The sequence below is a fragment of the Aedes albopictus genome, chromosome 2, assembly GCF_035046485.1.
Source record: "Aedes albopictus strain Foshan chromosome 2, AalbF5, whole genome shotgun sequence".
NCBI lineage: Eukaryota > Metazoa > Arthropoda > Insecta > Diptera > Culicidae > Aedes > Aedes albopictus.
In genome coordinates this window covers 86,493,363-86,521,282 of record NC_085137.1, presented here as the reverse complement: position 1 = coordinate 86,521,282, position 27,920 = coordinate 86,493,363, and the positions used below count along the sequence as shown (strand labels likewise).

At 40.8% G+C, this 27,920-nt stretch overlaps 1 protein-coding gene across 1 annotated transcript in view; it reads left to right on the top strand.

Annotated features, from left to right (window-relative positions):
• The first annotated feature begins 5,875 nt into the window (after window positions 1-5,875).
• Window positions 5,876-27,920, top strand: part of LOC109427879 (uncharacterized) — a 224,061-nt gene continuing 202,016 nt past the window's right edge. The window contains exon 1 of the mRNA XM_062850027.1: window positions 5,876-7,103. The gene's annotated coding sequence lies outside the window, so the exon portion shown is untranslated. The remainder of the gene's footprint in view (window positions 7,104-27,920) is intronic.

The window sequence follows — 27,920 nt, the reverse complement described above, 5'->3', positions numbered from 1 at the left end:
GGAATGTAAGAACTTCAGGGCGATCACTATTTTGAATGCTGCCTACAAAGTGCTATCCCAGATCATCTTCCGTCGCCTGTCACCTAAAACAAATGAGTTCGTGGGAAGTTATCAAGCCGGCTTCATCGACGGCCGGTCGACAACGGACCAGATCTTTACCGTACGGCAAATCCTCCAGAAATGCCGTGAATACCAGGTCCCAACGCACCACCTGTTCATCGACTTCAAAACGGCATACGATATTTAGTTTCGACCGCGCAGAGCTATGGAGAATCATGGACGAAAACGGCTTTCCTGGGAAGCTGACTAGACTGATTAAAGCAACGATGGACGGTGTGCAAAACTGCGTAAGGGTTTCGGGTGAACTATCCAGTTCATTCGTATCTCGCCGGGGACTGCGACAAGGTGACGGACTCTCATGTCTACTCTTCAACATCGCGCTGGAAGGTGTGATGCGACGAGCCGGGCTCAACAGCCGGGGAACGATTTTCACAAAATCCGGTCAATTTGTGTGCTTTGCGGACGACATGGACATTATCGCTAGAACATTTGGAACGGTGGCAGAACTGTACACCCGCCTGAAACGCGAAGCAGCAAAGGTCGGACTGGTGGTGAATGCCTCAAAAACAAAGTACATGCTGGTAGGCGGAACCGAACACGACCGGATCCGTCTGGGTAGTAATGTTACGATAGACGGGGATACTTTCGAGGTGGTGGAGGAATTCGTCTACCTCGGATCCTTACTGACGGCTGACAACAACGTGAGCCGTGAAATTCGGAGGCGCATCATCAGCGGAAGTCGGGCCTACTACGGGCTCCAGAAGAAACTGCGGTCGTAAAAGATTCACCCACGCACCAAATGCACCATGTACAAAACGCTAATAAGACCGGTGATCCTCTACGGGCACGAGACATGGACCATGCTCGAGGAGGACCTACAAGCACTCGGAGTTTTCGAGCGACGCTAAGAACGATCTTCGGCGGTGTGCAGGAGAACGGTGTGTGGCGGAGGAGAATGAACCACGAGCTCGCTGCACTTTACGGCGAACCCAGCATCCAGAAGGTGGCCAAAGCCGGAAGGATACGGTGGGCAGGGCATGTTGCAGGATGCCGGACAACAACCCTGCAAAGCTGGTGTTTGCAATGGATCCGGTTGGCACAAGAAGGCGGGGAGCGCAGAGAGCACGATGGGCGGACCAGGTGGAGCGTGACTTGGCGAGCATTGGGCGCGACCGAGGATGGAGAGCGGCAGGCACAAACCGAGTATTGTGGCGTACTATTGTTGATTATGTCTTGTCTTAATGATGTTGAACAAATAAATGTAATGTAATGACAATAAAATCAAACGATGTTTTTTTTTCTATTTATTGTATAAATAAGTTTGTTTCGGCTCACTGCGAGGCACAAGCAGAACCGATCCCTCCAGGGTAATCGGAACTTTGCAATAAATGTTTAAAATGCGAGAAAAAAAATGGCGACTCGAGAAATAACAAAATAAAAGAAAAGAAAAAAATAAACAAAAAATCACGTTAAACAACAACAAAAACATCTCAATTAATAAAAAAAACAAACGAGATCGCGTAGATCAAGTAAAAAAAATAGGCGATCCGAAAAAAAATCTTCTTTTTTCTAAAAAAACACATTTACACCCGCGACGTTACGACACTCGGCTCGAAGAAAAACGACGCGGACAACGTAGTCTACCCGCCACCGAATGATATGGCGATCTTGACCCTTCAAAAAATAAGAAGGATGTTTCGTCGTGACCGGGCAACCCTGCGGTATATCTGAAATAGAAAATAGTATTAAACGGCCGGTCGACAACGGACCAGATCTTTACCGTACGGCAAATCCTCCAGAAATGCCGTGAATACCAGGTCCCAACGCACCACCTGTTCATCGACTTCAAAACGGCATACGATAAAGGGTGAGTCGTTAATTATTGTGCCACCCTACCTTCAACTGATTCGCAAATTGTCTACAGTTAACAAAATGAAACCAAATGTTTACAGTAGTTTAGTATATGTATGTATTTCAACTTTTTGGTATAGGTTCAAATTTAGGATGCGTTTTAGTGAAATTCACGACATTTTCTATTAACGCCCTCCATGTGGACATGTTCAGGCTCCACTTGAAACAAATAATTAAAGCTATCTGGTTTGTTTATGCGCATCGTGCCTGATTTTCATCCAGCTCCAAGCTTATGTTTCACTGACAACCATTCTTGAAACCTATTGACGAACATTACGATGATCCGATAATGTATAATCATTAATTGTTCCAAGGCGCGATACCATGATTTTTGATTTTAGCATGTGGTTGTACAACATCTTTTTTAGAACTGTTAACTAAATTTATTCTATATCGACCGAAATCTCACTGATAACTGCTCAATTCATTATATGTAAACAATAGACTATAAGGAGAAACTGTGCAAAATTTGATTGATTTTGGTGAAGTAGGAAAAAAGTTACGTTAGTTTGAAAATGGCACAATAATTATCGACTCACCCTTTAGTTTCGACCGCGCAGAGCTATGGAGAATCATGGACGAAAACGGCTTTCCTGGGAAGCTGACTAGACTGATTAAAGCAACGATGGACGGTGTGCAAAACTGCGTAAGGGTTTCGGGTGAACTATCCAGTTCATTCGTATCTCGCCGGGGACTGCGACAAGGTGACGGACTCTCATGTCTACTCTTCAACATCGCGCTGGAAGGTGTGATGCGACGAGCCGGGCTCAACAGCCGGGGAACGATTTTCACAAAATCCGGTCAATTTGTGTGCTTTGCGGACGACATGGACATTATCGCTAGAACATTTGGAACGGTGGCAGAACTGTACACCCGCCTGAAACGCGAAGCAGCAAAGGTCGGACTGGTGGTGAATGCCTCAAAAACAAAGTACATGCTGGTAGGCGGAACCGAACACGACCGGATCCGTCTGGGTAGTAATGTTACGATAGACGGGGATACTTTCGAGGTGGTGGAGGAATTCGTCTACCTCGGATCCTTACTGACGGCTGACAACAACGTGAGCCGTGAAATTCGGAGGCGCATCATCAGCGGAAGTCGGGCCTACTACGGGCTCCAGAAGAAACTGCGGTCGTAAAAGATTCACCCACGCACCAAATGCACCATGTACAAAACGCTAATAAGACCGGTGATCCTCTACGGGCACGAGACATGGACCATGCTCGAGGAGGACCTACAAGCACTCGGAGTTTTCGAGCGACGCTAAGAACGATCTTCGGCGGTGTGCAGGAGAACGGTGTGTGGCGGAGGAGAATGAACCACGAGCTCGCTGCACTTTACGGCGAACCCAGCATCCAGAAGGTGGCCAAAGCCGGAAGGATACGGTGGGCAGGGCATGTTGCAGGATGCCGGACAACAACCCTGCAAAGCTGGTGTTTGCAATGGATCCGGTTGGCACAAGAAGGCGGGGAGCGCAGAGAGCACGATGGGCGGACCAGGTGGAGCGTGACTTGGCGAGCATTGGGCGCGACCGAGGATGGAGAGCGGCAGGCACAAACCGAGTATTGTGGCGTACTATTGTTGATTATGTCTTGTCTTAATGATGTTGAACAAATAAATGTAATGTAATGACAATAAAATCAAACGATGTTTTTTTTTCTATTTATTGTATAAATAAGTTTGTTTCGGCTCACTGCGAGGCACAAGCAGAACCGATCCCTCCAGGGTAATCGGAACTTTGCAATAAATGTTTAAAATGCGAGAAAAAAAATGGCGACTCGAGAAATAACAAAATAAAAGAAAAGAAAAAAATAAACAAAAAATCACGTTAAACAACAACAAAAACATCTCAATTAATAAAAAAAACAAACGAGATCGCGTAGATCAAGTAAAAAAAATAGGCGATCCGAAAAAAAATCTTCTTTTTTCTAAAAAAACACATTTACACCCGCGACGTTACGACACTCGGCTCGAAGAAAAACGACGCGGACAACGTAGTCTACCCGCCACCGAATGATATGGCGATCTTGACCCTTCAAAAAATAAGAAGGATGTTTCGTCGTGACCGGGCAACCCTGCGGTATATCTGAAATAGAAAATAGTATTAAACGGTGATAGGCTCACAACAGTTACATAATTTTCGGAAAAAAAAACTAGACATAGATAAAAATTACCTGAATCCTCCTGAAACAAATGGTTTATTAACAATGGAAAATATAATACAAAAAAAGTAGACCAAATTGTGATCTTGGAATTTTCTTGCATTTAAATTAACAAAGCTAAAAAATTACAAGATCAAAATTTGTTATGGTAGATCTTACGCCGTAACGCACCATTATAAGGTGATCTACCCACGTTACGGGGCTTTAAAGGATTGTAATAATAAAATATCTCAAAAAGTACATGACTTATAAGAATTTGAACAACATTGAAGATCTCGAATTTAGTAAGTAAGGGCATTTTCAACACTGACGAACATTAAGCACTGGCATGATCAGTGTTAATCGAAATCAACAAAATCAAAAATTAGTTTAGAAATCCTATTTCAAGTAGCTTAAGACATACTCAGATAATCCAGTACTTGATTTAAAAATATAAAACATGTAACGTTTGCTTTAGCAAGATAATTGATCAAGAAAAATCGATAAATTTGATCAAAGTTTCCCCGCATTACGGTATTTTCTTTTCAAACATGTTCTCAATTTATGTTAATTCATTTTAGATTGGTTTCACGATGCTTCAAATGCACCGCAGTGTACGACCTGAAAACCCCTGGTCTGAAACATACACGCATCAAAGTGTGTTGCATTTGTAAATGATCTAAACTTTACTGCACTATTGATGATGATGAATTTTAAAGCGTAATATTACTGAGATCCTAGCCTTTAAAATTTCTCCGAAAACATGATGTTATTTTGCAGCTTTATTATCAGTCTTTAATTATTTTTTCGCTGAGAACTTCCGTTGTAAATTGAATTAATCACTCGCCCCTTCACTGCTTCAAATTCGACAGCTCGATGTTTTGCTCCATTTCGGGGGGCTGTTGTTTTGACCACCGACAGGTTACGTGTTCTATCTAGAGACGCATCTAACTGGTTCCTCCGTATCCGCAAAACAACAACACAACGCTAATCAGATGGTTCAGCATGCTCGCTGTTGGTGGGTACCCCAGAGTGGTTATACATTGCGTTGCTGCTATTATGCAGGCATGCTGTACACCATCGTTTTCGCGGTTTCTCTCTGATTTCATTCGTGTTTTTGAGAGATTGGCTTTTTGGAGCGTTGCTCTCCTCCAATAGAATGCTTCAACGATATGGTGAAGTGACCAACATTCTTGAACTAGCGCCAAAAGAAAATTTACAATTTTTATTACTTAATTTATTATTCTGGTATAGTTTATGCTGTCTTCATAAGCCGCGGAGGCCAATCCGAACAATGACCTTTTCATTATGTACAAAGCTTTAGTTATGAGGATACATATAAGAGGTGTCGTTCATATACCACGTTGGCAACTATGAGGGGGGTAGGGGTTCGAAAAAAGTCCACACCGGCCCATGAAGAGAGGTGGGTGTTGCTGTTATTCTTGTTTTTGCAAGAATATAAGTTATCTTTTGGAAAAGATTTTTAAAATCACAATTTTCCTATTTAGAAATTTCAGAAAAAAACGAAAAGATTTTTTTTCGAAATTCAAAGTGTAAACCAGATAGAACTAAATACTGTTCGAAGTGGCTCATCCAAACTAATAAAAAAATGGGGGGGTTAGAGAGTGGGATCAAACAAGACGTTTTTTGTCCACGTGATATATGGGCGACCCCTAAGCAATTAATGTTGAACAGATCTGATAAAGTTCTCATATGTGAAGTCGCCGTATAGTAAACCGTCAATGGTGGAACCGCACAATTTGGGGGGTTTTCTTTTCCGGTCATAATCGTGCTCTCTGTTGCCAGAACTCTTGTCCACTCTCGGGGGACCCACTGTGCTCCAGTTTACCGCTCAGCTCATTCATGGTTTCGGATCGTTTGTCCTCGTCGTATCTTGTGGATGCGGTGGTGAGCGAGCGATAGTACCTCGGCGGTGTGTTCGCTTTTTTGAGTTTAGTTAGCATCGAGAGCTCGCGTCGAGTGGTCGTCCGTCGTAGAGTTACCGTGCGTTTCCACTCTTTCGGATCGGGGGTCTTGTATAATAGTGCGCGCACGCTGCTGTTGTGTCTGCAGATCATTCTATGGGTTCTAAAAGACTCACTAGGCGGAGTACATATTGCTGCAGAATACAGCTGGGGTTCGCATTTGGGGCTGTACGATTGTAGCCGCGCACCGTGGAATTCATGCCTGGCTATCGACGATTTTGTTTTTTTCGGCGGTGGGGAATTCAGAATTCACAAGTGTATGGAAATTAAATTAGGCCCCAAAATAATACATAATGTAGCTCGTTGTCGTTGACTGTAATGTAGCTCTGTCGCTCTAATTGGATTCGAACCGTTGAGTCTATTCTGTGTGAAAGTGAAACCGAATCAAAACAAAATTGATCTGCAGATTATAGGTGCGCTATAATACTCACCGTTGGTTGGCAGAAAGTCGTGGGAAACATCGTAAAACTTACGAATGATGGAAGTGTACTGAAAGCTAGTGGATTGAATAGTACAGTATAAGATGTTTTGCGTTACCGGCATCGATCGTCGCCGTGAATAGCGTCTTGGATTTACGTTTGACCTTGTGATGCTGATAAAAATATACAAAAATTGTCAACGACAAAATATATCTGTGCGGAGTGGAAAGTATTGAACGCAGAGTAGGTACCACAGCGAGGAAAGAAATTTAAAGTGTTGATCGTACGCTTCACGTAGGAGTGGTATTGTGAGGCCAGATTTAATCCAAGAGGGTGATGATGGGGATAAGTGGCAGTGAAGAAGCTTGTGTCTTCTACAATTAATAAAAAAAAATGTTTGCATTGGTGCTGGCATGAGAGGAAGATTTTTTTTTACGAAAAAATGCGAAAGTAAAACTGACTATTACCTTGAAAAGTGATTGTGGTGTACTTGCTGTGCTCAAGTAAAGTAAAAATCGATGCGAGATTTTAAGCGTGCAATCAGTATCGATCTGGGATATTAGCGATTAATGATATAATAAGCGTAGGTGAGTAGTTGTTTCCTTTACATTCTCTTAAACAACTTGAAATGTATAAACCATCAAAATGTCAGTGATGACCATCTCCAAGTGTATAGAATCTTTCAACACAGAGACGCAGCTGATGTTATTTTTCCCAACAACACCGATGATCAACTCTTTAAACGTGCTTTTTATGTGTTTTGAAAATTATAGCTTTATAAATAAATAACTCAATGTTATCGTTTTTCCTTTTCATTGTGGTATTTGAAATCTTTGGTTTACATAGGTTTCCATTTGTCTTATTTTTCACAGGCACTTTTGCGTTAAGTACTTATCTCAATGATTCTTTATCGGTTGCTGCATTATCGCCGATGATGTTGATCCTACCTTACCTGGTGTTACTGTCCAACGTTCCTTAGGATAAAACTTGTATCACAAACTTACTTTATAGCTGGTCTTCATGATGTTATTTTCCTCTACCGATTTACCTGGCTCGAATCACGGCACTCCTCGGCGTCTTGATATCTACCGGTCAGATTCGGAATAAATGCCCTATTAGGGAATGGCTTTGCAGCATTCACACAACGTGTCGCCTCTGTTGTGCCCTTTTAGTTTTGGCGTCTTTTTGATTTCTGGGTTGGTCAGTAGTTTTGTTCTTTCTCATTCTTCGTTCTTATATTCACCAAACATAGTCCTAAGCAGTCTGTTCTCCTACACTAACAGTACAGGTACAGGTAGGGGAAAGAGGGACATCAAGCACCGTCTAAGCATACGTGGTCGGTCGGTCTTATAACAAAACTTAGGTTGATTTACTACTTTGAATAAGACGCTAACTTTTGGCTCGCGTGATAAAGTCACTACAGGCAATTCGCACCTTTGAGGTAAAAGTACAATGGTACAGTGGTGGATATTCGTGGTGAGTTTTATGGAGAGGGTTTTTTTTCAGAAAAAAAAAAACTAACACAAACCAAATCACGTATTTAAGTGTTTTATTCATGAAATGTCATGAATCACCGCGTTTGTTAAAAGCAATTACATTAATTAGCATTTGAAGTTATTAAGAAATAAATCATGTGAAAAACAGATGTAAAGTATATACAGTTATGATATATTTCGACAGATTAAACAAACAAAAAGCCATTTATTTGAACATTGCAAGCATTTTCGTTTTAACTTCTGATTTAAAATAAACAGGGTTACATCTTTGCTGGGAGAAAGTTGAAAAAAAGCGTGAGAAATCACAATTTCCCAAATTTGAAAAGGTTATAAAAATTGGTATTCCGTGCGTAATCGTATTTAATCGATTGAGTGCTGATTTTATGTATAGTTTCAACCCATTAACAACCATGCGCCTCCTTCACCTTCCATTGCAGCTATGAGTACTTATATTAGATGGAGCTTCCTGATATTTCATTACAAGCCAAAGTGCAAAATGCTAGCGGCCGTTTTGCCCACCACAAAGTGCGTTTTGTCCCCTGTATATTTGATTCGGTAAAATTGGTTTTGCCCGTGAAACGTTTCTTAGTCAAAATAGTGATATCCGCTAAAACGTTTGGCACCCATAAAGTCAGTTCAGTTTAAGATATATGAACACGTTTGCTTAGGCCAGTGCTTCCCAACTTTTTTGTGGTATGGCCCCCTTGCAGCTGAAGAATTGGAACAAATACCAAATTTTTGTGATTTTTTTTGGTGCCCGGGAAACTATTTGAAAATCAATTTGTAGTTCGTATAGAAGCGATTTGTTGAGTCGCCCCTCCTCAGATGTTGCTAGTTTCACTCAACATTGAACGTACTAAATCTGTACGCAAGATTAAACATTGCTACGGGTTGGAGCTATTGAGCAGTTGCTCAGCTCCTTAAAGGTGATATCAAAAACTCTTTGAAACTAATTTCAAAGGAAAAGGCTGGAAAATCAGACATAATACAGATAACACAGGATGGATCTGGAGATTCTAGAAAAATGTTGAGGAATCTGAACAAATAATATCATTTTATTTGAAAGACTTCGAAAAGAAGATGCTGACACCTGAAAATTCCAGAAGATATGAGGACATTTGCATAGGTGCTTAGTGGTACGCCGTACGCCGCTGATTTTAATTTTCTCGCGCTGGTGATCAGGCGCTGTCCATGAACTACGTAGACTCAATTTTGCCCATATCAGACCTCCCTCCATCGCCCTCGTACATGTTATTCCATACATAATTTTGAAAATTTGTATGGAACGTAGACTTTTGCCAGAACCCTTCCCTCCCCCTAGCAGCGGGGAGCAGCGCAAAAAAAATCTCGATCAACATCATAAGAATTGGACTATAATAATTGAATTCCAATATAAAGTGATCTTTACCGAAAGATTCAATCGATCATTCATATTCAAATGCTTTTGCAGTTCTAGATGCTACACACTCCAAATGCCAATTTCGCGATCATAACAAAGTTGAACTTATAAAGTTGATTTTAGAGATTTAATGCCTTCGAATAAGTTGTTTGGTACGTTGGAACCCTTATTTTGAAAGTATCTCTAATGTGATCAATTCACCTAGTAGTGAGAGTGAAATGCGACTTTTCTTATTAGTGATGATAGCTTGTTTATATGTTGAGCAGGGGGTCTCCAGTTAGTCTAGTGGTTAAGGCTATGGATCGCCAATCCGGAGACGGTGGGTTCGATTCCCGTTCCAGTTGGGAAAATTTTCTGGACTCCCTGGGCATGCATAGTGTATCATTGTACTTGCCACACAATGTACAAGTCGCTATGGCAGGCAAAGAAAGCCCTTCAATTAATAACTGTGGAAGTACTCAAAGAACACTAAGTTGAAGAGAGGCAGGCCAAGTTACAGTGAGGACGTAGAGCCATAAAGAAGAAGAAGAAGATATGTTGAGCAAAGTAGTAGAAAATGTCATCATTAGAAAACTTGTCGAACAAACTTTTGTTCTATCTGCTCAATTTTCAGAGATGTTGGTCATTTTTTGTCAGTTTATTTTGAGTAACTATTTCTAGATGTTTTTGGGAAATTTCAAATATTCTACAAAGTTGTTCTGCATGATTCTTTCAAAGACTGTGAAAACTTATTTGTAGTGTTTTTTTAAGTTAATTTAACATTAATGTTCAAAAGCAGCTCAAATCCATGTTTTGCAATAGTTTGACCTTGAACAATTTAGTTTACAATATTAGTTTGTCCGAAGAAGTTATTTGATAGACAAGAGCCCTTCTATTGAAAGTATTACTTTTGTGATCAATTCACCTAGTAGTGAGATGAGAATTCAATCTTTGCCATATGTAAATGCAGTGTACTGGGTAAAGTTGTAGGAAATACTATGTATTACAAGAAAACTTGCCGATCAAACTATTTTTCTACCAGTCCAAATTTTTTTTTCTATATTTTTTACCAATGATAAAATATACGTTTCTTTAGATACGGCAAAGTTGTATCTTCAATACTTTCTGAGTTCTTTGAAAACTTCAGTAACGAACTGAAAACTCTTGCTACATTTTGCCTCTGTAAATGTTACAGAGATGTGAACAAGGCTATTTTATTCATCAAAAAATCCTGAATACAGTGGTGGTCAAAATGTTTGGGATAGGCAACTTGTTTTTCTACCAACATTTTGACCACCACTGTATTCAGGATTTTTTGATGAAAAAAATAGCCTTGTTCACATCTCTGTAACATTTACAGAGGCAAAATGTAGCAAGAGTTTTCAGTTCGTTACTGAAGTTTTCAAAGAACTCAGAAAGTATTGAAGATACAACTTTGCCGTATCTAAAGAAACGTATATTTTATCATTGGCACATAACAGTTCAACATGCTCCAGTAGCTCCAGGCAGTGTTGGTAATATCACACTCATGAACCGCTCCTGCGTGAGCAAAATCGCGCGCGAATCTGAATCATTTTCCCACGCGAAAGATTTTCATGCAAAATCTCGCTCTCACGAGTCAAGCGGAGGTGAGTTTGGCGAGTCAAGAATCGCGCATGTAACAACTCATCCATGAGATTTGAGAATTTGAGTTTTTACCAACACTAGGAGGATTTAGGGATACCTGCAGAAGTTTCATCAGGGATTTCTTCAGAAATTTCCTTAGATATTCCGACAGGAGTTCTTTCAGAACTTGCTCCAGAAGTTCCATCAGAGATTCTTTCAGGATGATTCATGGATGCTTCTAGGATATCCAGCAGGGATGGATCTAAAAGTTTCGTTAGGAATGCCTACAAGGAGGTCTTTTAGAGATTTGTCCATGAGTTCCTCCAGGGATTCCTTCTGAAGTTCCTTGCAATTCCAGCAGGAGCTTCTTCAGGGATTAGTTCAAGAGTTCCATCAGAGATTCGTCCAGGAGTTTCAGGGATCCGTGCAGTTGTTTATTCAGCGATTCTATCTGGATTTTTTCCAGAGATTCCTCCATAAGTTCCTTCAGAGATCTTTCCTGGAATTTCTTTAGGAATCTCCCCAGGGTTTCTTTCAGAGCTTCTTACAGCAAGGTCCAACGATATTTCAAGCAATTTCAGGGATTCCTCGAGAAGTTTCTTTAGGGATTCTTACAGAAGTTCCTTCAGGGATTAGTTCAGGAGTTCCTTTTTAGATTCCTTCAAGAGTTCCTTCAGGGATTCCCCAAAAGTTCCTTTAGGGATTGCTGCAGGAGTTTTTTTTCGAAGATTTTTCCAGGAGGATTCAAAATGAATCCAGGTTGTAGAATCTCTCACAGAGTTCCTAAAAGAATACCTTTCAAGGAATTCCCCATGACTTGCTTCTGGAATTCCTCCAGGAATTCTTTCTAGAACTCCTCCAGAAAATCCTTCGAGGATTCCTGCTAGAAATACTTCGAAGATTCCCCTTGAATATCCGAAGATTCCCCTTGAATATCCTTTACTTTTGAAAATCCTTCGAAAATTTCGCCAGAGATTGCTCATGTAAATGCTTCTGAGATTCCTCTTTGAATTCCTTTAGGTATTCTTCTTGCAATTCCTCCAGGGATTCCTCTTGAAAATATTCAAGGTTTCCTGCTGCAAATTCTTCAAGCACTCCTTTTCGAACTCCTTTGGGGATTCCTGTAATTTCTTCGGGGAATCTTCCTGAAATTGTTTCAGGGATTCTTCCCGGAATTTTTTCATGGATTTTTCCTGGAATTCCTTCGTGGATTCTTCCCGGAAATCTCTTGATTCTTTGTCCGCCAGGGATGCCTGCCGAAGTTTATCCAGGGTTTCATGTAGCAGTTCATTCAGAAATTCCTTCACGAGTTCCTAATGCATCACGTTGGGAGCAGCCCGCTGACATAGTCTACGGTTTGGGTCAAGATAACTCTAATGCATAAGGTGGGTTAGGTCGGCATACAATTTTGAAGCACCTCATTTGTTTGATGTCAAGTAACTGGGACCTTTAGTATTACGCATTTTCGTCACAACCTCCGGTCGTTGTTCACACAGTTATGATATTCAAGGCGGTGCTTTTTGTATCGTGAAGGAGAAGAGCTTTCCGTCATCATTTTTATTTTATTCATCTACTTATTTTTTCAACCTTTAAGGCTGCAGAAATAGATCATTTTTCACCGCAACTTCTGCCGTTTTTGTGCAATTCTACATCGCAAGCTATCAACTGCTTACTCTGTTGAAAAACACTATCTGGAATAAATCATGTCATATCGCAATGACAATAACATCTACCAAATGTACCAAGCGCCCATTTAGATAACAGTAAATAACAATGAAGCATGGTGAGAAAACTGTACTTTGATATATACAATTGACATTTTTTCACGTTAACTCCAATCATCGCCATTTGGCTTTGCTACGCGTCAATAAACTTTCCACGCTGATGGCACCCTCTTCATCATTGGACACCAGACAGCGGAAGCATCGCAGCAGCTTCCAGTATTTTATATCACTCTAGTGGTATTTCGCGTCCGGTCACGGTAGTTCGCTCGGACATCGAATGCGAATTATCCTAAAATCCAGAGGCCGTGACGACTTATTTGTTTCTTTGTTCTGAAAAAAAAAAATGCTTTTGGTAGGGCGAGAAGGTGCTTTGGGACGCCTGATATATTTTGCATATCTAATCGAATGATAAAACAATCGGATGCGAAAATTCAATGTAGCGTTAAAATTATTGGTGTACATTATCAGTCTGTTAGTTCAACATAGGAAATAGATGTAAGAATCCACGGATATCCCTCTCACGCAAAAATCACACGTAACATTGGCTTGCAATTGTGGTTTGATTACTCGCGACCAACAATTGAAAAGGTTACATTCAGATTGTAAGTAAAGCAGTTCGTCCCGGTCTCTGCATTTTCCAGTTTGATATGCATCGTATAGAGTGCGTTAGGTATGTGAGTTTTTTTTTCTTATACGAGTCTTTCTCGACTCCTTGGGCATAGTGTATCATTGTACTTGCCTCACAATATACAAATTCATGCAATGGCAGGCAAAGGAAGCCCTTCAATTTTTAACTGTGGAAGTGCTCAAAGAACACTAAGTTGAAGCGAGGCAGGCCAAGTCCCAGTGGGGACGAAGAACCATAAAGAAGAAGAACGAGTTTTGTCTTAGTACCAGAAATGGTACTAAGTACATGGCCAAGGGCCAACACTGGGTAAACTTATAGCCGATGCCAAACGAGGTCTGATAAATAAAAAGAAAGAGATGTAAAGTTATAAGTTTTAAAACGAGATTTTTGGTAATAAAAAAATATACTACAGATAAAATATATCATTGGGACATTTTCACCAATTTTGACTAAGGAACTGACTTGTTTATTGGTCGGACTTTAACCCTAAATACACGTCGATCGTAGAAGTTGAGCTGTTCGTGCTAGTTCGCATTTTCCCTCTTCGCTGAGCATATTCGGTGGTAGCGAACAGCGATAACAGCTGAAGTTCCATATAAATAGGCCTCTGGTGTCCGCTAGGACTGTTACTGTCATGACAAACCCTGATTAGGAACCCGTTTGTCATTAATCAGATTAGGTAGGTTATTTCATCAACAAAGCGTTAAAAACTAGTAATGATGTAATAGCAAATACTTCCAACCCAAATCCTCTTATATAGAAAGCGTTAAAGCTGACCATGGCTGGAACAGCTCTGAACAAAGTACGGAAGGAGCTATAAAATGCATCCTCTAATTAGCATCACAATCACACTGCTGGCTGGCGTCTGTCGTAAAACCTTAAACTTATAAAGACCCAATGTTTACACGCTTGTTGATTGCAGTTTCAGTACCGCTTCTTGACTTCCATTTCTTCAACTACATACATACACACGGAGGCATTTGGTCTTTGGGGCATTCTGTGCCGTCGTGGTGACCACGGGCATATGATGTCGTTTCCCGTGGAGTACTGACACACTTGCAACAGGTGTCAGTCAGTGCAGTGGCAGCAGCAGCAGCACGCGAACCCGATGGGTTTAGTGCAGAGAAAAGGTGTGCAGTGAGCGCCTAATATATTGCCTATTAACTAACAAGGCAATGACATAACGTGCATATCATTATCCGTGCAGACTACCGCCGATGCGATGGAGAACGAACCTGTTAGTGCTACAAATTATCGCTTAGTCACCGTGTGAGTGATTCCAAGGCCCTTTGATGTTTATCGAGCTGCTGCACTCGGGGTGTGGATAGAATGATTGAAAAGTATTGACAGGAGCCAGGGATGGGAACACTCACTTGCGAAGAGTTACACTCACTTGCTGTTTTCTCAGCTCAGAAGCGTGCTATCCAGAAACGATGTATGGACGACTTTTGGCTTGTGGTTTTGTCTAAAAGTTTGTCGAATAGAGTAGGGGTCGCAAACCCATACCTAAGTCGTGACAGAGCTGTGAAAGTGACTCTCCACGAGGTGAATGTAATTTACACTCACCTCGTGGAGAGTTGCCTTCGCAGCTCTCTTACGCCTTCGATATGCGTGTGCGACCCATATTTTGTTCGGCAAACTTTTAGACAAAACCAAAAGACAAAAGTCGTCCATATATCGTTTCTTGATTGCACGCTTCTGAGCTGAGAAAACAGCAAGTGAATGTAACTCTTCGCAAGTGAGTGTTCCCATCCCTGACAGGAGCATTTTGATTCATTGTTGAGGTGTAAGATCACTGTCAAAGTGTCAAATCATTGACCGATATTTCAAACAATGCAGGAATCAGCCTTCAGAACTGTTTGATCTACAGTAGACTGGTTGAGGTTTGAATGACAGGAGAGAGATGCTGTGAAGTTTTATAAACTTGTTCTTTAGGATACCAACAGCTGTTTTCTACACTCAAACCTCCATTTAGGTGGAATCCATTTAGGTTAAATTTGTTCAGGTCCCTCCATCAGGGTAACGTTACCTAAATGAATTTTGATTATGTTCGAAGCAATACCAAAGATTAGGGATAATGTATGTGACAGGAATAAATGCAGAGGTAAAAGTGAAGAAGGGGTGTTTACGGCGTATTTAAGGGTTAAAAATTTAAGAGTATCCGAGAACTCCCTGGAGTTTAGGTCATCTGATATACTAGCGTAATCAATAATATATTGAAGCATAAATGAAATTTATGCTTCATGTAACTAAGTGTTGTCAAGTGGTGAATATAGGTCATCGGATCTACCAACGTAGTTGGTTGTTTCTACTAGCTGTATGAGCACGTGTATGACTAAGGTTCATACTCACACAGCCTCAGGTAGCTGGGATCTATCAGTGATGAGTTCAGTGATTCTTTAAGGGTCTCCAAGAACTCCCTTGAATAAAGGTCATCTACGAGAGCTACTACAAAATAAATGATGTTATTACTCACCCAGCCTCAGGCATCTATGGTCTGTTAAGTGGTGGGCTCTATGATTGTATAGGAGTACCATCGTTGCGGGTAACAATGGGTCAGTGGGGCAAGATTGGGTCAAAACATTATCTGAAATATCTTATCAAGTATTGCGAATATCGAATCAAAATTTATGGTGGCATCCTTGTTGTTGCCAGCATTTGCTGTCAAAAAAAATAGGTATCTAGAGCAATTAGTTATTTTTTGATAAATCATCAAAAAAAGCTTTAAAATGACACTTTTAAGGCTCGATAAAACATCACTCTTTAAGGTGGATTGATAATTTTTAGAATCTCAAACTCATACCCATCATATAATATATGATTGGTAAGTAGTATCAACCTGGATCAGAACTTTATTAACTTGCTTTGTTGTTCTTGCGGAACAAATAAGCCTCCCTTACCCATTCTCACCCACTCGAAGGGATGAAAATGGGTTAATTTTCATACACTTGATACACGAACGTCAAATATGTTTTCATCATTTGTGCATGCATTACCAAAGATCACATTCCAGTGACCAAAGCACTTTTTCATGCAAAGAAGCAAAATTTATTGAACAATGAACAGGGAGTATGCGTTTTTGATCCATTCTCACCCCCATCAATGGTATCTGAAAACTCCCTGGAGTTCAGACCATCGGATGTACAACCGTAATCAGCGATCTATAGGAGTATTATTATTAAAATTTTTGCTTGTATAACCTCATGCAACCATGTGCTGTCAAGAGGATAATTCATTATCTATTTATTGGCCCTGAAACTCCCATTAAATCGTGAAATTCACCTTAGAGCCTCTGTAGCTCCTTAAAACCCTCCTGAAACCTCCTGAAACTCCCTGAAACGCATTGAAAAGCTTTGGAACGCCTCTGTAACCCCCATGAAACCTCTGAGAACCTACACACTTAGAAAAAATCATGTAAATTTCCGTCACTCTAGATTCAAGCAGCACATTTGACGTAGATTTTAACGCCCAAGTGACGTAATTTTCTGTCACATTTAACTGAATATTTAGTCATATGAAACGTAATGATGCACGATTCACCAATTGTTTACGCCACATTGAACTCAATTTTACAAGAACGGGGCTGAAAGTCTCTTTAATAAAAAAGACAAATCAATCAATCAATTTACAAGAATGACGTATTACTAAGTCAGAAGACCTATAAATTTACGTCATTAAATTGTTTACGTTCTGTGCCATAAATTTACGTCACGAGCAATTTTGATTTTTTCGTAGTGTGTACGAAGCCTCCTAAAACACCTCGCAAATGTCCTGAAACGCCCTGAAACACATTGAAACGCTTTGAAAAATCTCTCAAACGCCTCTGAAATCATCGTGAAGCTCACCTGAATGCCCCCTACTCATGAGAGCCTGTGAAGCCCGCTAGAACCCTCTGAAATCTCCTAAACCACCATGACCCCCCCTTCCTTAAAACTCCCTTGAAATCCCTCTGATCCTGCACCTTTACATATGAAATCCTTGAATCTCCCTCAAACCTCCCTGAAACTTCCTGAAACATCCTGTCAAAACGTGAAAAGCCTGTCAAAACGTCTCTGAAACCCCTCTCAAATCATCGTGAAGCTCATCTGAGAGCCCCGTTCCCAAAACGCCTCCGAAACCTCCTGAAATACTTTGAAACGCTTTGAAACACATTGAAACTGTGGGACTAATTCTGATTTTTTTTATTTGGTAGTGCTGCATAAATGATGATGAATTGCTGAACTAAAGATGATTAAGCGACTTCAAAAGCTTCACCTGATCCTTGTCTGTTCAATAAATAGAATCATAAATCATTCCCATTTGCTGAATAATTGCTGGATAGAGGGTGAAAAGCGTTCTTCGTTCGGATATAAGTGCTTCTTCAACCTTAATCCAGCTTCATGGAGAGCTCAAATCAATTTATGGCTGGGTAAAATCACCAAAATTGGGTGTTTAAGAGTTGAACAAATGTTTACAGTTCTTTTGCACAGCTTTTGTTTAAATTAAGGCTGAAGAGCAAATGGTAGAGAAGCGCTTAATCTACATCAAATTATTACCTGGGACGTCTTGAAACACCCCTGAAACCACCGTGACGTTCACCTGAGAGCCTATGATGACCCCCAAAAGCCATCTGTAACTTCCTGAAGCGTTTCAACGCCTGGAAATCCTTCTGACTGCCCCTTTATAACTTCCTTGATCTCTCTGATCCTCCTCCTTTACATCTAAAAGTCTTGACCCCCTCTCCTTTGCATCTTCTAGCAAGTTGTGCTTCTCAAACTCCTTTGCGACCTTTAAATCCATTTAGGTAAAATGCTATTTGGGCACATTACCATATAACTGAGGTTTGGGTATATAGGGTAACCAATATAATTTGGACCCCCATATATTTTGGACCCCCTGGGTCGTATTATAACAACTTTCACAGATTTAATGAACTGATGACGAAAATTTTTAGAATCATTCGCTAAATAAGATTGCTCTGCACGGTCAGTAATCATTTCCTCACTGGAAATATCACTATTTGGCTTGACATTGAATTTTATCAATCACGTCACCCGTGCGAGTGTCGGAACATGTTTACAATAAGAGACTGCGGTGCTGAGGAAAATTGCAGATGTAAACAAAAACGTTTATTATTCTAGCGCTTTAAATTCGCAAAGTTCGTCTAATCAGCCTTTGTCAATCAAGTAATTAGGATGTGATCCAGCATATTCAAGTGGCAGAGTCTTCGAAAATAGTTTCGAACGGGTTTAAACACCGGGTGTCCAAAATATATACTTAAGAGGGTCCAAAATGTATTGGGGTGTCCAAAACAGTGAAAACTGATGCTTTAAAAATAAGTTATTTTCATCAAATTTTCAGCCAGAAATGACGTCGTGGGTATTTTTAACGAAAAGTGAAGGCATTTACAATCATACAAACATCATTATGTGTAACACTTTATGAATCTGTTTGATTTTGACCTATATGTAAACTAATGTCCTCTAGGGGTCCAAAATTCGACCGTTATCCTATTCTTAGTTTATTTGAGCACGTTAAACCGGTGTTTCAAACGGTGGTAACCAACAGTCTTCCAGGCTGAAATACATGGCATTTTGAAGTTTCGTTACAAAAATGCTAATATTTGTATGTGTTCAGTTAGCAAAGCAGCGCCAAATGCTTAGAAATTTTAAGTTTCTAGTTAGTTAGAAGTTAACCATCTACAAAACGTTGATTAGACCGGTCGTCCTCTATGGGCACGAAACATGGACCCTACGTGCAGAGGACCAACGCGCCCTTGGAGTTTTCGAACGGAAGGTGTTGCGTACCATCTACGGCGGAGTGCAGATGGAAGACGGGACGTGGAGAAGGCGAATGAACCACGAGCTGCATAAGCTGCTGGGAGAACCAACCATCGTCCATACCGCGAAAATCGGGAGGCTACGGTGGGCGGGTCACGTCATCAGGATGTCGGATAGCAACCCGACTAAAATGGTTCTCGAGAGTCATCCGACCGGTACAAGAAGACGTGGAGCGCAGCGAGCTAGGTGGGTCGACCAAGTAGAGGACGATCTGCGGACCCTACGCAGAGTGCGGAACTGGAGACAAACAGCCATGGACCGAGTGGAATGGAGGCGGCTACTATGTACAGCAGAGGCCACCCCGGCCTTAGCCTGACCGGTAAGGTAAGTAGTTAGAAGTTAAGTAGTGATCGCGCATAGCAAATCAAAGAACATGCATTCAGTTGATTGAACCCAAACATTTTTTTTTGGAATAACGCCAAATTTGAAAATTACGTTTAACTGCATGAACACAAGTGATTCTCGTCAAGATAAAACGATTATTTGTAGGTTGGTGTAGCTATAGCTATATAGCTATAGCTATATTTATAAATAACTACATAGGGGAACAAAGTTCAAAATGCCAAGATGGGGTAAATCATTGCTGAATGTGATTTGATCATTACTATAGGTGAATGGTGTCAAGATATGTTTGCATAAAACTGCCTTCCAGAAGCCAGGCAGGCAAACCAAAGGAAAATCTTTGATTTCCCAGTGAAAATTGGTAACTTCCGGTTTTTCTTGCTTACACTTAAGGCGAAACTGGATCCATTTCCTCACTTTTTGGTTTTTGATTTTTTATAAAATAACGAAGCAATATTTTCAAAATCAGTTTTCGTGCACATGTAGAGTATGGATCAAGGTATCTTCTGATTTTTTTTGTGGTGGAAAAAGTTTTCCATTTTTGCAGAAACCATTTTTTTGTGAAATTTTATTCAAAATGGTTTCTGCGAAAACGAAAAACATTTTCCACCATGAAAAAAAATCAGGAGATACCTTGATCCATACTCTACATGTGCATTGTGCACGAAAACCGATTTTGAAAATATTGCTTCGTTATTTTATAAAAAATCAAATACCAAAAAGTGAGGAAATGGATCCAGCTTCGCCTTAAGGTTTTCTAGTGATTTTATTATCATTCAAGTGTTTCCAAGAAGATTGAGAAACACATAAAGGCGCATGGTTCTTGATGGCTGCGCTATCCATGTTAGGGGTCATTCAAATATGACGGCGATCGTTTAAGGGGAAAGGGGTCTGACACTCCATGTATTGAGTATACGAAAAAGCAAGACAGAGGGGGAAAAAGGGTCTGAAATACCCGAAAAATAATAAACGTAATTTTTGAGTATTTTCATCAAGTGGCATCTTGGCAGATGGTCTTTTTATACCACTTTCGTTTTACGAACCAACTGTTCATATAGCTAAAAATCGATGAAAATGCATTAGTTTCGTGAATATTTTTGTTGGAGTATCAAGCAAATATTGTTTAGTTGCTATTACCGCTTTGAATGCTTGACCAAAAAGGCGATTTATCCTTGAAAACGATGAATGTCTGAAAAATGACATCTTACCCCACTTTCCCCTATTTCACTTAGGAGGGTGTTCTCAGCATACTTCTTTTTGGAAAAATTTGACATTGGCGGGATGTCTGAAGAGAAATCACCAATAGAGAAATTGATGTTGCATATCTGATATTGTGAATTAAACCAGCTACACGTAAGCGTCGTTCGTTTTGTAATTAGGTGAAGAATGTTTCCCAAGCAGAGCACATGGTTACAAAACAGTCACGACAGCGCATGCTGCTTGAGTTATAATAAATAAATGTTTTTTTTTCTGAAACTTCTGGATAAAAGCTTAATGAGGCTTTGGAAATTCTGTGCTTCTCATCCCCAACAGGAAGTATTTTTTTTTTTGGAATACGGTTTCTGATTGGGTAACACGGCAGTTACTGTGAGGAAAGTAATTTCTGGTACATAGTGACAGATCTTTCTTGTACGGAGAAACCAAAAAAGATGGCAATAGTTTTAAACTCAATCTTCAAACAAAAGTGTTTCAATGATAACACGAGAAAGGCTGCTGCCTTTCTACAAGGTGGAATGATTGGCATTTTTGTCGTCAAATGTTGTTGGGCATTCTACCAGATGTGCTTTCAATTCAGTCAGAAGTTTTTGCAAAATTGTACCATGTAGAATATACCCATAAATTCAAGTATTAGAAGTAGGTACTAAGAATGGCACCAGAAACTCATTTACGATTCAACGAGTTTCAATTTAATAACCTAATTTTGTTTCCAGCTCCTACCATGGCATTGAGAATGACAGCAACTCTCTTTAGTTAAATAAATTCACGGGATGTATGTTGCGCAATCTCTGCAGTTTGTGTAAGCTTTCTCATTCAACGTTCTGCCCATGGGCTGCGATGAAATTCCGCAAGAAAAGTTCTTCTTTCGAAAAGAAAAAAAAACGAGTTGAGCCCTTTTTTCGGTAGGACGGATGAGATACACCATGCCCCTCGGGTGTCGTGGTGGCCAGCGAGAAGGATGGTACATAGTAACAAAGAAATATTGCCCTCCAGGCAGTCAGTAGTCCCCCGCGCAGTAGGTACCATGTTAATATCACGAGAAACGAAGAATGACAAGGGCAATATGCTGTGTGCTACCAACAACAACGCTTGCAGATTGAGTTAGACACCAAAGGGAGAAAGTTTCCCAGGATCCAGTGGGAAAGCGTAAGTGGTTAATATCGATTTCTCAGCCAAGGTCGTTGGCACACTCGGTTCGATTTTCCCGAGGGAATAAGTTTTCATTCAGGAAACCAGGGTTTTGAATGAAAAGTTAAAACAAATGTTTTCAAGTTTTGTTTCATTTTTGAATAATTTTTCGGAACCCTCATTCAACGTGTCCTGTCCGACGGACGCTCGCCTAATTTACATCGACGATTCATAAATTTTCTAAGCACTGCTCATGCATATTAAATATCTCAACGGGTTCCGTTTTTGCCTTTTTGGGGTTGCTGCTGGTTAGATGCTTTTCCAGCGCTTGAGCACACAGCTGCAATACGGCGACAGGGAAACTTTTAAGAATCTCCGATACGCTTTCCAACCACACCAACAGAAGACGAAGAAACCTCGCTTAAACCATTATTCGGAGAAGCATGACATCCATAGATAAACGAATAAAATGTGCGCACAAAAGCGATGAGTGGTGACAGCAATAAGTATTAGTCAAAATTTATGTCCCTAATTGGGAACGAAAATTCGATGCAGATACCCAACCTGCATCATCTATGATCCGAGTGCAAAGTTGTAAAACGAGTATGAATGTCATCGTGCTCTGCTGTAGACATACCCACCTACATGCTATATATTCCATTTTGGTAGCTCTTTTAAGTGGAATGAAATGTCTCTATTGCAGAAAAAGTGTCCAAAACCAATTCCATTGCAAAAAAGAAATAAAAAATACCGACGCTTTCAGACAGCTACACCAAATTAAGATACACATTCCTCGCGAGACGATTTTTGGAACGGATCAATGATTCATAAATAATTCATTGAATCGAAATTGATTAGCTATGGAAGCCCAATTACCTCCTAGAGGCAGCCAATATTTCCGATCGCTTTCCCCTTTGATGCCCACCGGTACAAAAGTATAGACAGAGTTATCACGTGGAGCAATCCATAGGCTGTGGAATTGAAACACCTCCGAATGGCTGATTATCGCTTTTTTTTTGCGATGCCTCACTACTTGTAACAGAATCAACGTAGTATATCGCTCTATTTTTTTTTGCGGAGCATCATAGTGATCAATAAAATAATATTAATTTATACCTTCCAACGGGGTAATTGGTAGTGACCTACAATCATGGACCAGGGTGTAGGCATTCTCAAACGTACATACAATGAACAGTTTTTATTTCATTTTTCTCGTATCGACAGTGTCTGGTTTAGGCTTCCGTATTTGAATAGTGTGCAATACTTACATTCATTTTTCGAATGAGTGTAATCAGTTTCGTACCTTTTAATTCCGCCCTAATTGCTTATCCTTTGACAGATATGCTTATTTCGACTACCACTTGTAATCTTCCTCAGTTATCAGTTGATAACTGACACTGAGGAAGATTACAAGTGGTAGTCGAAATACGCGTATCTGTCAAAGGATAAGCAATTAGGGCGGAATTAAAAGGTACGAAACTGATTACACTCATTCGAAGAGGGTATTCTGCTTAGAGGGTTCGAAAAGTAGGTACAAGAACTTACTTTCAGTTTTGAGCACCCATGTTAGTGAAGAACGCCGAATTGAAAAATCTCCATCCTGGGCGGTTGCCCGCCATCGCCTTGACCTGTGGCCAGGTCAAATATCTGCCGACTTCCTTTATTTATTTTTTGTTGAGGCTGCGTCGCCATGAGCCTCTGGACCTACCTCTGCTACGATGTCCTGCTGGGTTCCAATGTAACATTTGCCTCCAGATTAAGTTTCCATCCCTGCGTAAAATGTGGTCCACCCACCTTCACTTCCGCTCCCGAATTTGTGTAGCTACACTCAAACCTCCATTTAGGTAGGATCCATTTAGGTAAAATCTATTTAGGTCCCTCCATTTAGGTAACGTTACCTAAATGGAATTTGATTGTGTTCAGATCAGTTGGAGTACTTAAGATTAGGTATAAGATTGGTTTATGGGAAAGAAGTAGTGAGTGGTGTTAGGGGGTGGGTATGGGGGGAGGGGGGATGCAATGTTGCGCCTTAAACACCCCCCCCCCCTTCGATGCAGTGTTGAAAAGTGTCAGTATCCAGCGTCATATCCAGCTGAAATTGACCCGACATTCAATAATTTTTCAGTCTGGCGGAATTTTGCAGGGTTTTCGCAAGGTTTTTCGTGCCCAGCTAGTCATTTGAATGACAATTCTGATCTAAGATCCTCCAAAACCCCCGAAAACGCCCCTGAAGCCCCTCCCCTCCTGAAACCCACCACCTCCTGAAACTCCTTGAAAGCCATCTGAAACTCCGCATGATCTCCTTTCAATCTCCTAGTAACTCTCCCTTGTTGAACTTCTTTGCAACCTTGTAATCCATTTAGGTAATAAACTGAATCCATTTAGGTAATGAATCCATTTAGGTAAAAATTCTATTTAGGCAGTCCCGACTCATTACCTAAATGGAGGTTTTGGTGTATTGCTTTCTGAGAACATTGACGATGGAGTTCCCCGTTGGAGATCTAATAGTAAGACCTCCATGCACGAATTATATACCACACCATAGCCATCTATTAATGAAGACCTGTTGCCGTTGAGTATTCTCCACTGATACACACCGAGTTTCACTGGCGTACAATAGCACAGATTTCACGCTTGAGTTGAAAATTCGGATTTTGGTGCGTCGACTAATCTCATTGTTCTTTCATATACATTTCATTTCATTTCATTTATTGAACTGGCAAAAGCTGAAAGGGTTAACCGTGTTTACATCTAACAATTTGGTCTTGTTGACGTTGATGGTAAGACCTGCCACCAAAGAGCTATCGGCAAGATCAGAGCTTACTCATCATGAGCGCCGTTGTGCTAGGAGAGCAACGTCATCATCCAGTTCGATGTCATTTAGGTACTCCATGGTAGTGGGCTACCTCAGCAACCCAAGATTTGGTAGACGATCAATCGTACCTATGTAGCAGGGTCTTGTCGATTACGATGAGGAACAGTAGCGGTAATCTATACATGTTTGCCTCACTCCAGCAACGACCCGGATGGGATAGGATAAGAAACCGTTGTGTAGTACTCTGCATGAAAATGCCCTTTACTGTGCTTCAATGAAGCCGATGATTTTCTCAGGGACACCGGCTGATATGCGATCGACCATCGAGCTCTGTTCGATTTCATGCTATGAATCGCTGTTTCTATCTCCTGCAATGACGGAATGATGGAATTGACGGATCATGCTGTTACGTTGGTGGCGTTACCGGCACTTGAAAACGGTTTCTAAAGTGCTCGAACCAGCTGGTCATCCGAATCGGTCGATAGCTGTCAAGACGTATCTTTCACGGGCAGCGTAGTATTCATCTCAGTATCACTAAGGCGACGTGAAACATCGTAGAGGAAACGGATATCGCCGTTATTTGCGGCTTTTTTGCCTTCGTCGACTAGAGAGTCAGCCCACGCTCTTTTGTCCCGCCTACATTAGCGTTTCACTTCCTTCTCGAGAGTCGAATAGCGCTGACTTATTACAACTTTGGCTCCACGTGTTTTCGCCCGCTTTATCGCGACTTTCCTTTACTCATTTATCATCTGTGATCCACTGCTTTCTCCGGGTGCGAAGCTCACTCAAATTATTCTCGCCGGTGGCGATGAAGGCGATCTTGATGGCGCTTCATTGATCTTCTGCCCTTCCACCATCCGGAATATTCGCAGCACGGTTCTCCAGCTCCTCGGCGAAGGACCTTTTCAACGCAGCGTCTTCCAGTCGGCGTGTGTTGAACCGGCACCCGATTTTCTCCTATGATGACGATCTAACGCAATGTCGTCGCTACGTTTGTTCCGCATATCAAGAAGGCTTCGTAGTTGATGCAGATGTGGTCGATTTGATTTCCGTGACGCCATCATAGGAAACACATGTCACTTTATGCACTGGTCAATTGGGATAGGGTGGTACTCCAATCACCATGTTATTTGTGCCACAAAACTCTGCAAACAGCTTTCCGTTCTCGCTCATTTATTCAGTGATCCATGACGTTCCTTGACATGTTCATAGTCCAAGTTTTTGGAACCAACCTTCGCGTTGAATTCGCCCATGAGGGGCTCGATATCACCTTTTGGAATCACATCCACGACAGCATTCAGTTTGCTGTAAAAGTTCTTTTTGTCTTGCATTTCGGCAGCATCGCTTGGCGCGTAACATTGAAACCTTTTCTCAACTCTTTGGAACTTTTTTTTGGTTCATGGTAAGGTTTCGAATGGTTTGGTTTTTTGGTAAGGTTTTCAAACCATGATCTGAATCTGGCTACAATTATTGTGGATGTAGCACTAAATTGGTATCGGAACTAACTTCAACGGAAGCATTTCCTATGCGTTGAACATAACGTCGGAGGTAGTGCGCTTAATAGAGTATCAGATTTACTATACATCGCACTACTTCCAAAATTATGTATAAAGCATATGTAATGCAGCGGTATCAGGTATCAGTAGGTCGGCTCCAGAGGCACGTTCTCCTTCATTTGGGAAATTTGTGCCATCGCCATGAATACGAGCCTAGTCATCATTTACCTGAGGGAGAGGGACGGAAGGAATAAGAGATGGGATAGGGAAAGGAAAGGTAAGGGAATAGGATTGACATAATCACATAAGCGTACCACAATGGGTTCAAACAGCGCCCTGAAAAGGGCACTGTAAAAAACGCATAAAGCGTAAAGTAAGCCTATAGCTACTTGCCACAACGGGTTGAGAACAACAGAACATCCTGAAGATTCAGGCTTCTTAGGTCAGTTTCACTGAATCAAGTGTTTAGCGAGTACTCGGAAACACAGTTGCGTAAAAACTGGGTAATTACATATCAAATGATTCAAAGTTCCACAGTCGGATTCGCAGCTAAGATATAGGGTAAATCGGGGTAATTTGGCCACCTTAAGCAAAAGTCGATTTAAGATGCAGAAAACAACGTTGAACCTCTCGTACATCGTATGGTCAGAATGTTTCTGATAATACTATACTAGTTGCATAAAAATATCGTAGTCTAATCGTGTTTAAATGCCAAAAAATGATTTTTGAAAAAAGTGTTGTTTTTGAGTCGATTTTGAACCGTCGGGGTAATATGAGCACCCTATTTTCAATGAAGAATTTATATCGCCTAATGCAATACAAACTTAATATGCTTCGCTTGATGTTGAATCATATAGTATCAACTTGAAGTGTACAGAAAACAAACTAATTTGAAAGTTATCTAACGTATTTAAACAAGAGAAGTCTTATGAGGTGTTTTTGTTCAGCCCTCGTCGGGGTAATTTGGCCAACAATTTTAAATTTTATTTTTCTAATTTACTCTGAGACTAAATTACTTCGTTCTAATGTTTCAATCGCTTCAATGTCAGGCCAGTATTGGAGCTCCTAGATGGATTTTCAAAAATTACTAGATTTTAGGTGATTTTCCAGTGGTGCTCAAATTGCCCCATTGGCCAAATTACCCCGACTACCCCTACAAATGAAGCAGCCTGTTGAGTGTTGAGGCTTGTGATGGACAAAATCATAAGTAGGAAAACCACATTGAGTTATCTCAATTGCGTTTCTGCTACGAGATTCCTCAAAAGTGGTGGTAAGAGTCCCGCATGGGGGCCATCCACAAACACTCATTTTTCTAATTGCTGCTTGACGTAATGCCGTAATGTTGGTTTTTGAGCATTTGGAAAATCCAATTGAAAATCATTGAAAGATAAATGGGACAATCAGCGCAGCTTCCAATATAGAATCGAAAGGTACTTGTTCAAAAGTATCGTAGAAAGCGTTCTTATCATTTCAAAAGAAAGAGGTCAAATTGATAGGCCTGATCTTCATACGATGCATTATCCACTTACAGAATAAACTTGACAGTATAATCCCACCAAGATTTGGGAATTTTAAGGCTGCAAACAAGCAGTTTTATCAAAACATTTCGGGGCTGGAGGCATGACGCGCGGGATTGTCATTTCAATTTTACTGAAAGTAGCAAACATCGGGTCAAACGCAAAATATAGGAACCATATAGGTGTTGATTAAAGCATAATACATACATAGAAATCTCCCCTACGAAAGTAAGGTTCT